The 11,768-nt window shown below is 47.1% G+C and overlaps 1 protein-coding gene across 1 annotated transcript in view; it reads right to left on the bottom strand.

Moving 5' to 3' along the window:
* Nucleotides 1–11,768, bottom strand: part of Xkr7 (XK, Kell blood group complex subunit-related family, member 7) — a 38,122-nt gene that overhangs the window by 23,154 nt on the left and 3,200 nt on the right. The gene's annotated exons all lie outside the window — the stretch shown is intronic.

Here is an 11,768-nt window from a genome sequence, read left to right as displayed (position 1 = left end):
CCCCCCCGAGACCCGGGAGTGAGTGGGGTTGCAGAGCTGGGGGAGCACCCCAGGTCACCTCTGCCTCCGTCCCTTGCCACATGCTCTCAACCTTTCACCTTCCTTCTTTTTCTTTTATTGCCACCCCCACCCCCCGCCATCCTGTCCCCATCCTCTCCCTCCGCAGATTTACCTCTGAGAGCCTGGTGGGGATGAAGTGGGGGTAGGTGGGGGGGTAGCTTGACAGGCCTGGGCGCCCCTCCCTCCCCAACAACCCTTTAGCCATCACTAGGTGAGAACGTGGACCGTGCCACTTGCTAGTTTCTGAGCGTTCACTTCGTGTGCCCTCCCCTCCTTTGATCTTGAGAGGTCCTCGCTCTTATTGTCTTCCTCTAGAAGCCGGGGAAAACTACAGTTCTGAGTTGCTGTCACTTCCTTGCTCTCTCTTTCCCTCCCTAGGGGACCGCTTTCCTCTGGCCACTGTCTTAGTGGGGGGGGGGAAGGGAGGGGACATCCAGAAGGAAGATGGGAGGGAGGGAAGAGCAGGTGTAAAGTGCTGCCCCTCCCCCCCCCACCACTGGAGGAAGTCTGGATCCTGAATCCAAGGTGCTGGGGAGATGGGAAAGATGGGGCTGGAGCGTTTTTTGACCTGTGAGGTAGCCCTTTACTAGCCCACAACGGGGAAACCACTGAAGAATTTGAGCAGGGGACGTAGGTGGTCATGTCAGGATTTAGAAAGAAGATGCAGCAGCCAGAGTAGCAAAGTGATCCCAGAGAAAAAATAGCGGAGATCCCTGATAAGTGGTTAGTCCCTCACACATCCTGTACTTGTTCCACCCCCTCCCCCAACACCTTAGCATAGGTAGATTGGATTCATTATACAAACACTGTCTAATAGTTCCTCTTCGGTGCTGTTCTAAGCATTGTGCAATTACGACCTCATGTTATTATTGCAATTTATGAGGGAGTTTACACATCTCCAACCCATTTTACAGGAGATAAAATTGAGTCACAGAGAAGTTAATGTATTTGGTTCAGAGCCACACACTTAGTAAGTATTAGAGCCAAATTCAGGCCAATTCATCATATGGTTTCAGAGGCGAGATAGCAAATGTTGCTGTCATGATGAAGTGAGGAAGGGAGGGTGGAGGAGGGAAGAGGACAGGGGAGGAAGCGAAGGGAAGGACCACCCTGCCTTGGAGTGACAGGGAAGGGAAGATGAAAGGAGACAGCTGCCCTGCGTTAGGAAGGAGCAGCCATCTGCAGTCCTGCAGCCTGGCATCCCTTCCGTGTCCAGGGACTGTTTTGGTCTCCGTAATGCTCAAGAGGTTGGGGTACCAGCTGTTGCCCAAAGCTGAAAGCTTGAGTGGGGAGAGTTAGGGATTCAAGGAGTTTTCCAGACTGGATTCAAAGCTGATAGCTCACGTTTTGACTAGCAGAGGGTGAAAGGTCTGAGTGTCACTGGGACTTAGAATAAGCATCTCTGCTTTTTGTCTCCTCGAGCCTTGGGCAGGGAGACTTGTGGAAGGCACAGAGTCCTTAGTGGTAGGTACTGGGCAGCTCTGGCCCTGGCCACTGTCAGCACTCTGGGACAATTTCTGAGTGTGTCTGGACACTAGTACATGGATGGAGGCTGGCAGAGTTAGGCTCCCTTTGATCCCTGCCTCAAATGAAGGCAGCCCTTCTATTCCTCAGGCCTCCCTTTATCAGCATTGACCCATTCAAACAGACAATGGAGGTCAGGTTTTTCTTGTTTGTTTGTTTTTTTGTGGTCGTGGGGCCTGAACTCTGCGCCTGGGCACTGTCCCTCAGCTCTTCAGCTCAAGGCTAGAGTTCTACCACTTGAGCCATAGTGCCACTTCTGGCTTTTTTGGCTTATGAGATGCTTAAGAATTGAACCTAGAGCCTCAGGCATGCAAGCAAGGCAAGCGCTCTACCACTGAGCCACCTTCCAAGCCCCGGAGATCAGGTTTTTAGGTCTAATACTCTTAAGCCAGAAAAATCTTGGCTTGATATCCAACTATCCCTTCATGCCTCCCTAACTTTCGGTAAGTCATTCAATTGCTCTTACTTCAGAGATAAGTGAAATGGAAGATATCCACCATCTTCCTTTAGGGCTCTGGTGATGATAATTAATGGGAATTTTTAACTAGGATGAAGCTTCAGACAGGAAGCCCTCCTCGATTTCCCACCCATTTTCCCTGTTCCTATCCCTCAAAGAAATCTCCCTGACATTCTCCAGTTACAAAGTCTCTAATATACCACTCCTCCTTCACATCAGCATATTGATAGCTTGTCTGTTTGGATTTGTCTTTCCAGCCAAAACCCTCTGTGAGGGTTACAATAATTCATCTGCTTTCTTCCCCACCTAATCTCTGAGTGTCCAGTTCTATGGCTGGAACTTAATGGAAGTTGGGTAAAAATCACTGAATAAGTTATTGAACAGATGAGTGGTAGTCAATTCTGAAATAGGTTCCCCTTTCTCTCCTCATTTTATAAAGGTAACTTATACAGGCAGGGGCAATACCTTGTGGAAATAAACCCTTCTGAGTATCTACAGCTGTACAAACGTCTAAATCTACTACTTCTATTTATTTGTTTGCTTAGTGTCAGTAATGGGGCTTGACTTCAGCACTGACCCCTTAGTTTCTTCACTCAAGGCTGGTGCCTCTACCACTTGAGCCACACCTCCATATTTGGCTTTTTACTGGTTAATCGGATACAAGAGTCTCACAGACTTTCCTGCTTGGTTGGCTTTAAGCAGCAATCCTCAGAATCAGCCTCCTGAGTAGCAAGGTTTACAAGTGTGAGCCACCAGCATCCAACCTTGAACTTGCTACTTGCTATTCTTCTTTTTTTTTCAATTCAGCTCAAGGCTCATGCTCTACCATTTGAGCCATAGCGTCACTTCTAGTTTTCTGGTGGTTTTTTTTTTTATTGTGATTAAGTGATTACATAATTTCCCAAATTTTACAGTATTGTGGGATGGTGATGCTCATTTAAAGTCACAAACTCATTCTAACCTTCCTGGAGCAAATTGTCTATCACGGTCTATATCATATAATGGCGTTCACATATACACCATACATGTGATCAGCAGCATGGGGTTATTTAGTAGTGATTCCACCAGATGAGTGGAAGTTCTTTGTTTCTTGAGTCCTGTTAATTTTGTCGTATCACCTAACATTTTGGATTTAACATCCACTTATCAGGGAGACCATGTACCGTTTGTCTCTTTGCTCTTGGCTTACCTCGCTCAACATGATTCCTTCTAGCTCCATCCATTTCCCTGCAAATGCCATTATTTTGTCATTTCTAATGGCTGCATAATATTCCATTGTGTATAGATACCACAATTTTTGGATCCATTCATCTGTGGTGGGGCATCTGGGTTGTTTCGCTATTGTGAACAGTGCTGCAATAAACATGGAGGTGCATGTGTCCTTGTATATTGGTTCCTGTTGTTCAGGGTAGATGTCTAGAAGTGGTATGACTAAGTCATAAGGGAGGTCAATATTTAGCTTTCTGAGGACCCTCCAACTACTTGCTATTCTTAAGCCAACCATTTTTAAGGTAGAAACTGAACCAGAAGGAAGTGCAAGGGCATTTGTTAGGAAATAACAACATTCAGGAGCCCTGTGCTAGAGTTTAGGTGACTAGAGAAAGTATCATATAGGAAGGACTCAATGGGAGACTGAAGTGTAGGTCAGTCATGGAGTTGACCCCACTTTACAGAGGTACTGTGGAGGAGACTCCTCCCCAAAGAAGCTTGGACTGTATTCTAAGTAGCCCACAGGTACAGATATCCTGATGGGGACCAACAGGGGTGTACCCATGTGATGGTCTATTAGATGGGTGAGGGGGTAGTCATATTTCTTTGTTTGGCCATGGGACTTGAACTCAAGGCCTGGGTGCTGTCCCTCAGCTCTTGAGCTCAAGGCTAGCACTCTACCACTTGAACCACAGCACCACTTCCAGTTTTCTGGTGGTTTACTGATCTCACAGACTTTCCTGGCTGGGCTGGCTTTGAACCACGATCCTCAGATCTCAGCCTCCTGAGTAGTTAGGATTACAGGCATGAGCCACTGGCTCCCAGAGGGGCATAGACATCTTGAAGAACATTTCTACAATGGAGCTAAGCCAGGCACATTTAAGAGCTAAGAGAGCTGGAAGCCAGTGGCTCACACCTGTAATCCTAGCTATTCAGGAGGCTGAGATCTGAGGATCTTGGCTCAAAAAACCCAGCACATGCAGGAAAGCTTGTGACACTCATCCCCAATTAACCATCAAAAAGGCAAAAGTGGAGGTGTGGCACAAATGCTGGAGTGCCAATCTTGAGCAGAAAAAGCTAAAGTACAGTACATAGGGCCTGAGCTTAAGCCCTAGTAGTGGGCATGGGCACACACGTGTGTACGTGCACACACACACACACACACACACACACACACACACACACACACAGCTAAGAGAGCCAGAACTGGCTGGTATGGAGGGAGAAGAGAAGGTGGGCCACAGCTGGACAGAACTGCACAGGTCCTTTGAGACCTTATGTAGTTGTCTAAGCCATTCTCACTTCACAGATGGAGACTCTGAGGTCCAGAGAGAAGCTCTGAATTAGCAAGAGATGCTTTTCTGTAGTCCTCAAAGGCATGGTCTCTGGGCTGTTAGGAGTAGCTCTCACTGCCTTTCCAGACTGGGAGGGGCCCGCAGAGGGACCCTTGCTTACTCATCCTCTGCCTTGGGCCAGTTGCTAATAATTTCTCTTCAGTTCCTCTGGAAATATTTGCACCTGTGCAAACCATGCATGAGATAATTGATACTACATTGCTTGGAACAGCAAATATTGGTTATGACCCAAATGCCCATCAGGAGCCTGGCTAAATAAACCGTGGTGCTCGTGACTGTGGAAAAGCTGGAGCAATGAACACTCTGTGTCCTAATAAGCAAAGACCTTGGGGAGAAGGCAGCGCAAAACAGTGGTGGAGCAGGGTGGAAAGGTGGGAGGGGGATGAAAACTATGTCTGCTTTTAGTGTATTCCTCTATGCACAAAGAAACTTGGGAAGTTCATGCAAGAAAGTAAGAGATGATTCCAAGGCACTGGGCAGTAGAGAGTAAGGATGGAAGAGAGACTTTGTATAATTTTTTTCTACAATCATGCGAATGTATTTGCTTATTAGTAAAACTAAAGCAGTAAGGAGGATAGCCAGATGTTGTAAACGGGACTGGGCACCATTATGCTCAGGTTCTCTAATTATGCAAGAGAAGTTAGAACTCTCCATTTTACTGTAAGATATCTTGAATTTGAATCAGACTCCAGGTTTTCTCAAATGCTTTTCAGGTCGATAAATAAGTCAGTGGGTCAGACATGGCCTGAGGGCCCCCAGTCTTCAGCCTCGGCTTTGACAGCTGCCTGCTCCCAGGGCTGGAGTTCTCAGCCCATTGCCACCCCCTGTCCTTGTATGGGCAGGCGCAAGTCCCAAAGCACTTCACCCTACTCCTGTCTTGGCCCCCTTCCAACTCCTTCCCCCCTTGAAGCTGAGATGTTTGGGGCTTTTAACTCAAGATCTGGAAGGCAGAGAGGGGTTATGAACTCTTGGATAATTCTCTCCCCTGGGGTGCTGCAGGCATCAAGGCCCAGCTGCTTCCCATGCCCACCCATCTGTCCCTGGGAGGTAGGGACAGGAGTGGGCCTGGCTGTGATGGGGGTGGGTGGGATTCCTGATCTGAGTCTCAGACTGAGGGCTTTGTTAAGACCCAGACTCCCAGGGGAGAAACCTTGAGATGTCAACAGAGAAAAGGTAATGGCTGTACCTGCTTGGTATATGCCCAGAAGTCTGTCAAATTACCAAATTCCAAAGCTGGAAAGGCCTTGAAGGCCCATCGTGTTCAACCCCCTTGCAGAACACTTGAGGAGAGTAACCCCTGCTCCCCATCACACTTCCCCAGCAACATCGGTCACCTCTCCTGGATGCCTGGAATGTCCTGGACGCCTCCTGATTGGTTTCTCTATAATCCCTCTTTCCCCTTCTAACTTCCAATTCCCTCAATCAGCCTTTTGAAAAAGGAAACCTGACTATGCTTAGCCATTACTGCTTACTTTCTGACTACTTCCTTCTTTCCTTTGAGCGAAAGTCCTGAGCCCTGCCTATAAATCTCTGTTCTATCTTCCTTCCTCGTCTCTCCTCCTACCGTCTTTCACATACTCTGTTCCAGTCACAGAGGCTACTTGCGGGTCTTTTTGTTGTTGTTTTGGGAGATGGAACACAGGGCCTTGTACCACACAAGAAGCCAAACCTTCCTTGCTGTTCTTTAAAAACAAAAAGTCATTGTGTGTGTGTGTGTGTGTGCGCGCACGCGCGCATGTATATGAATACCAGTGCTGGGGATTGAACTCAGGATCTCATGCTCTTGCTTGGCTGGTACTCAAGCATGGCACTTTACTACTTGAGCCACACCTCCACTTCTGGCTTTTTGCCAGTTAATTGAAGATAAAAATCTCACAGACTTTTCTTCCCCAGGCTGGCTTTGAGCTATGATCTTCAGATCTCAGCATCCTGAATAGCTAGGATTATAGGTTTGAGTTACTATGCCTCTTCTCTCTCCCACCTTATCATGCTTGTCCAGTTATTATTATTATTGTTGTTGTTCAGTCTGTAACTCATGGCCTATTAGGCCAGCCCTCTACCGCTTGAACCATGTCCCCAGACCCTTACTGTAACAAGCCAGGGTTCCTCTTGTGTAGGGCTTTTCTGTTTGTTTTTTTTTTCTGTGTCTCAGGGATTTACAAACCATGGTTCTCTAAACTATGACCTCCTCAGAAGGGTTTTATTGATTACCTCAATGCACATTCTTTATGTTGCTTCCTGTCTTATTTTCTTTTATTCATTGCATTTATTGTGACCCAACACTACCATACATAGGTATTTATTTCTTGTGTGGCATGTGAAGGCAGCAAACACATTCGCATTGTTCCTGCTGCATCCCCAGCACAAAGCAATGTTCGGTGACCACTGCCAGCTACCACAAGAAAGGGCACAGGTCTGCAATTTAAGTGACAACCCATCCCAACTCTGCTATTACAACCTTAAGCCAGTCGCCTACCTCTCTAGCATGGATTCCTCATTTGTAAAACTAGGAAATCACTAAACCCCTTCCAGCCTAACAATCCTGGTATGTCTTCTCTATTCCAGTATCTGGGACCTGTCAAGTCTGAAAGTCATTTAAATAAACACAACTGTTTTGGCTTCTTTGTTGAGGAGTTAATACCATCACGTGATTAAAAACTCAAAAGTAGCCAGGCACTAGTGGCTCATGCCTGTAATCCTAACTACTCAGGAGGCTGAAATCTAAGAATCACGGTTTGAAGCCAGCCTGGACAGAAAAGTTTGTGAGACTCTTCAGTTAACCCCCACAGAACCAAAAAAGCTCAGGGACAGTGCCCAGACCCTGAGTTCAAGCCCCATGATTGATAAAGAACGCATATGTGTGTGCGTTTGCGCACATGGGCCTCCCCAAATACAAAACAACTCTCAAAAGCACAAAGAGGACACATTAAAAATGTCTTCCTTGCCCTGTCCTCAGCCATCTCCCTTCCAGAGGTGACCAATGGTACACGTTTCTGTGTGTCTTTCTCCTCTCTCTCTCTACCTGTCTCTTCTCTCTCTCATTAACCCATATCCATATTTACTACCACCATTTAAAAAGAAATGACAACTTAATCATATCCAGCACTATACCTTGCCTCCCTCAGTGGGATGTGTGTATGTATGTATGTATGTCTATGTGTATGTGTGTGTGTGTGTGTGTGTGCACGCACACACACACACACACACACACACACACACACACACATGGATGCATGCGCTGGTAATGAGGATTGAATTCTGGGCCACACACTCTCGCTTGGCTTTTTCACTCAAGATTGGCACACTACCACTTGAGCCATAGCTCTACTTCTGGATTTTTTGCTAGTTAATGGAGATAAGAGTCTCATGGACTTTTCTGCTCAACCTGTGGCTTTAAACCACAACCCTCAGATCTTAGCCTTCTGAATAGCTAAGTGTATCTAGAGTTTACACTGAGTCACGGAGAGCCCTTTGATATCTCTCATGACATTGAACTTGTCACTGTATGGATGACCTGTAACCTACTTCACCAGGTCCCCAAACTGTAAGCAATAAGATTGTCGCCATGCTGTGACAATACATCAGTAAGTAAATTGGTGGATGCATCATTTTGCCCATCTTTGGAATAAATTCCTAACTATAGACTTGCTGATTTGATAGTATATCTTGTTTATATTTTTGACAGATGTTCTCCTTAGGGACAGCACCAATTTGTCCTTCCAACACTCACTGAGGGAAGGTGCTTGGAAAAGGCCTTTTCATTTGGACTACAGTAAGGTCTCCAGATGCCTAACAGATGCATGCGTCTCTGAGAGTGCTCAGTGCAATTCCTGACACAGGGCAGGACCACTAGCTACTAAGGCAGCTGTTTTCCTCTGCTTAGTGGTATTGTAGGGACAGAGACTATCTGCCTTGGTTATTGCCATACTACACTTCCTGGTGAGTAGCAGGTTCCTAAGTATTTATGGAGTAAGTGCATCCATTTTCCAATTTTTTTCCTACCCACGAGTCCTCCATTATGATCTTCCTCTGTCTTCCTATTAAGCCTCTCCTATTTCCTGACCCCTGATTTTTGGGCTCCAGCCACTCAGGAGCTTCCTTCAGGTTCTCCTTTGCCACAGTGCCTTTGCACCTCATTCCTTCCTCCTCTGGCTGATACATTTCCCTCATCCTATTCTTACCTAACACCTCTATTTGCTTAGTTTATTCCTAATTGTCTTTAGATCTCAGCTTAAATGTCACTTTCTCGAGAAATCTTTCTTCACCCTCTGAATTAAGTTAGGACTTGCCTCTTTGGACTCAGATTTAGAATCTTTACACAATTAGAAATAATTCAGGCTTGAATGTCAATCTTGTCTTCAGGGCTAATCTTGTCCTGGGCCCAAGGGGCCAGAATACATTGCATCTCCAAGGCTCACACTATTAGAACACTCAATAATCATCACCTTGCATGCATGAGTGAATCCCAACACCCATTTTACAGATGGGTTCAGACACTGATCCTCACCTAAGAGGACATATTTTGACCCCATTCCATTCTTTTACCAGAAGGAGGAGTCATTCCTGCCAGGTTCTGGTTGGTAAAGAGGTGGAGGGAGGGAGACTGGATCCTTCCCACTCTCCAGAATCATAGATCTCTGGCTCCATCAATCATTCTGCAGACTTCTCTCCTTAGTCCCCTCTGAGTTCATTGAGTTCATGTACCCGCCTCGGGGATCACAGGTTGGTGTGAAAGCTAAATCCATGAAATAAATGGTCTGATCCCAAACAGGAAGAAGTGAGGACCAAAGTACTTTAGGGAGTCCTTGGGGAGAGGGGGCAGGAGGACATGGTCAGGACCTGGTGGAGGAGGGCAGTTTTCCAGGAGGAGGGTCCTTGGGGGACACATTAAGCACTTAGCAGGCAAGGAAGGCAAGCAAGGATGTGCCAGGTGTGGGCACAGCCTGTGCAAGGGCAGAGGGGAAGGGAAGCCAAGGTGCATTGAGAGTCTAGGGTTTAAGTAGAGCAGCGACCAGGAACCAGCCTGTACTAGCTGCTCAGGAGGCTGAGCTCTATGGATCACAGTTTGAAGTCTGCCTGGGCAGGAAAGTTAACTGGGGACTCTCATCTCCAGTTAACCAGCAAAAAGGTGGAAGTGGATCAGTGGCTCAAGTGGTAGAGTACTAGTCTTGAGTGGAAAAAGCCTCAGTCCAACACAGAGAGAGAGAGAGAAAGAGAGAGAGAGAGATCAGTAACAGTAGGACTTACAGCTCAAGCATAGTTATGTATGTTGAAAAATGCACCCCCAAAGCTGGGCACCGGTGGCTCATAACTGCAATTCTAGCTACTCAGAAGGCTGAGATCTGAGAATCTTGGTTCAAAGCCAGCTCAGTGAGAAAGTCTTATCTCCACTCCTATCTCTTATCTCCAATTAACCACCTGAAAACTGGAAGTGGAACTGTGGCTCAAAGTGGTGGAGCACTAGCCTTGAGCAACATAGCTCAGAGACAATGCCCAGGTCCTGAGTTCAAGCCCCAAGACCAGAGGGAAAAAAAAGCACTCCCAGAGACTAGGACCTTTGTTCAAGTGATAGAGAGCTTGCCTATAATTTACAATTGCTGGGTTCAATATCCAGTGCCACCAAAATAAAAACAAAACCCCACATATCCAGTTCATTAATATATAGAAAAACAGAACATGACCAATGATTGGGCCCCCAGGTCACATCTGACAGAAACACACAAAGATGCTCTTAGGAATGTTCGTGAATAATTAATGCACTGTTTGTGATGATCCCAAGCTGGAAACTACACTTCTGTCCATAACATAGGCCAGCTTAATTCAGGCACATAAAAGCCTCACAGCATTGAAGTGAACCATCTACAACCACACACATGAAGGAAAGGCAGTCAGACACAGAAGAGCCTTCACCGAGTATTCCATGTTACCATGTTCAAAGCCCAGCCGAGCTAACCTGTGGTGTGGTCACCCTTGGGGGCAGTGGGAGAGCTTGAGGAATCTCTGTTCTGTTCCTTGATCCTCCTATTGGTGACATGGGTGTGTTCAGAGATGGAAAGTTCACAAACAGTTCTACAATGACCTGGGGTTGAGTCATGAGCAGTGAGATGAACTCAACCCTCTGTACTTCAGGGAATATTTTAAAAGTGCATATTTGAATTGAGGAATTGAGGTGCACAATGACCATGTGTTAATTCACTCAAAATATTTTGCAGCTGTTGGAAAAGAGGAGAGTAATCAGAACACACCACTCAAAGATGTTCCGAACATGTTCCTCCACGTCTTCCTGCCCACTCCATGCTTGGGGTAAGAATAAATTCTCAGGACTTCGCATGAATGAATGTAGGATGTGAAGGCAACAAGGAAGGCCAGCTGTAGGAAGCATGGAGTGCTCTGGGCTTGTATTCTCTTTGGGGTCACTTCAGATTTTTCAAGTCAAGCCATGGGGCCATCTGTTGCCTGGTGAAGGTCGAAGCATGGAGAATTGGGAGACATGTCCCCATCTGGCTGTATGACCTCGGCAGACTCGTGGCCCCTTTCTTGGCCTTGATATCCTCATCTGCCCAATGGGAATCGGCTTTCTGCCTTATGCGGCCATGTAGGAGGATGAAGGGAGGGGTGCGGGGAGAATCCTATGAATGGGAGGGATTATTCTCTGGGTCAGGGGAGGACGGGGAGGGAGGCCTTGCTTCCACCTGCCAAGCCCACAAAGGAAGTCGGGGGAGGAGTTAGAGACCACCCAGGCCAGCACACAGCAGCTATGGAACAGGAGTAGAGGCGTGGTAGCCTGGATCACTGCACAGGCTAGAGCTGGTAGAACAGCCACCCAGGCTGCCTAGGGAATTGGGATACTTAGTGGCTGCTCTTCTGTGCTTTCCCTGCCCCTGTGCAGCAGCTGCAGCCTGTTAACGTCTAAGCCCCTAGCAGCACCCTCCCACCCCCACCCAATACATACAGCCCCCAGGACAGTGGCCACCATCCTCTTTCAACTCATGTGCTCCCATTAGAGCCAGAGGGGCTCCCCCGGGCAAACCCCATCAGGTCTAGGCTTGGTCAACCTCCTCCCAGAACTCCCATGGAGCTGAGAACATCACCCCCACCATCTTTGCAGACAACACCCAATGCCAAACTTCTGGAATGGAGCTAGGAACATGGAACAGAAAGGG

This window comes from Dipodomys ordii, unplaced genomic scaffold (assembly GCF_000151885.1).
Source record: "Dipodomys ordii isolate 6190 unplaced genomic scaffold, Dord_2.0 Scaffold13, whole genome shotgun sequence".
Classification (NCBI taxonomy): Eukaryota; Metazoa; Chordata; class Mammalia; order Rodentia; family Heteromyidae; genus Dipodomys; species Dipodomys ordii.
Note: the sequence above shows the minus strand (reverse complement) of the source record. Positions and strands in the feature narration are given on the sequence as shown.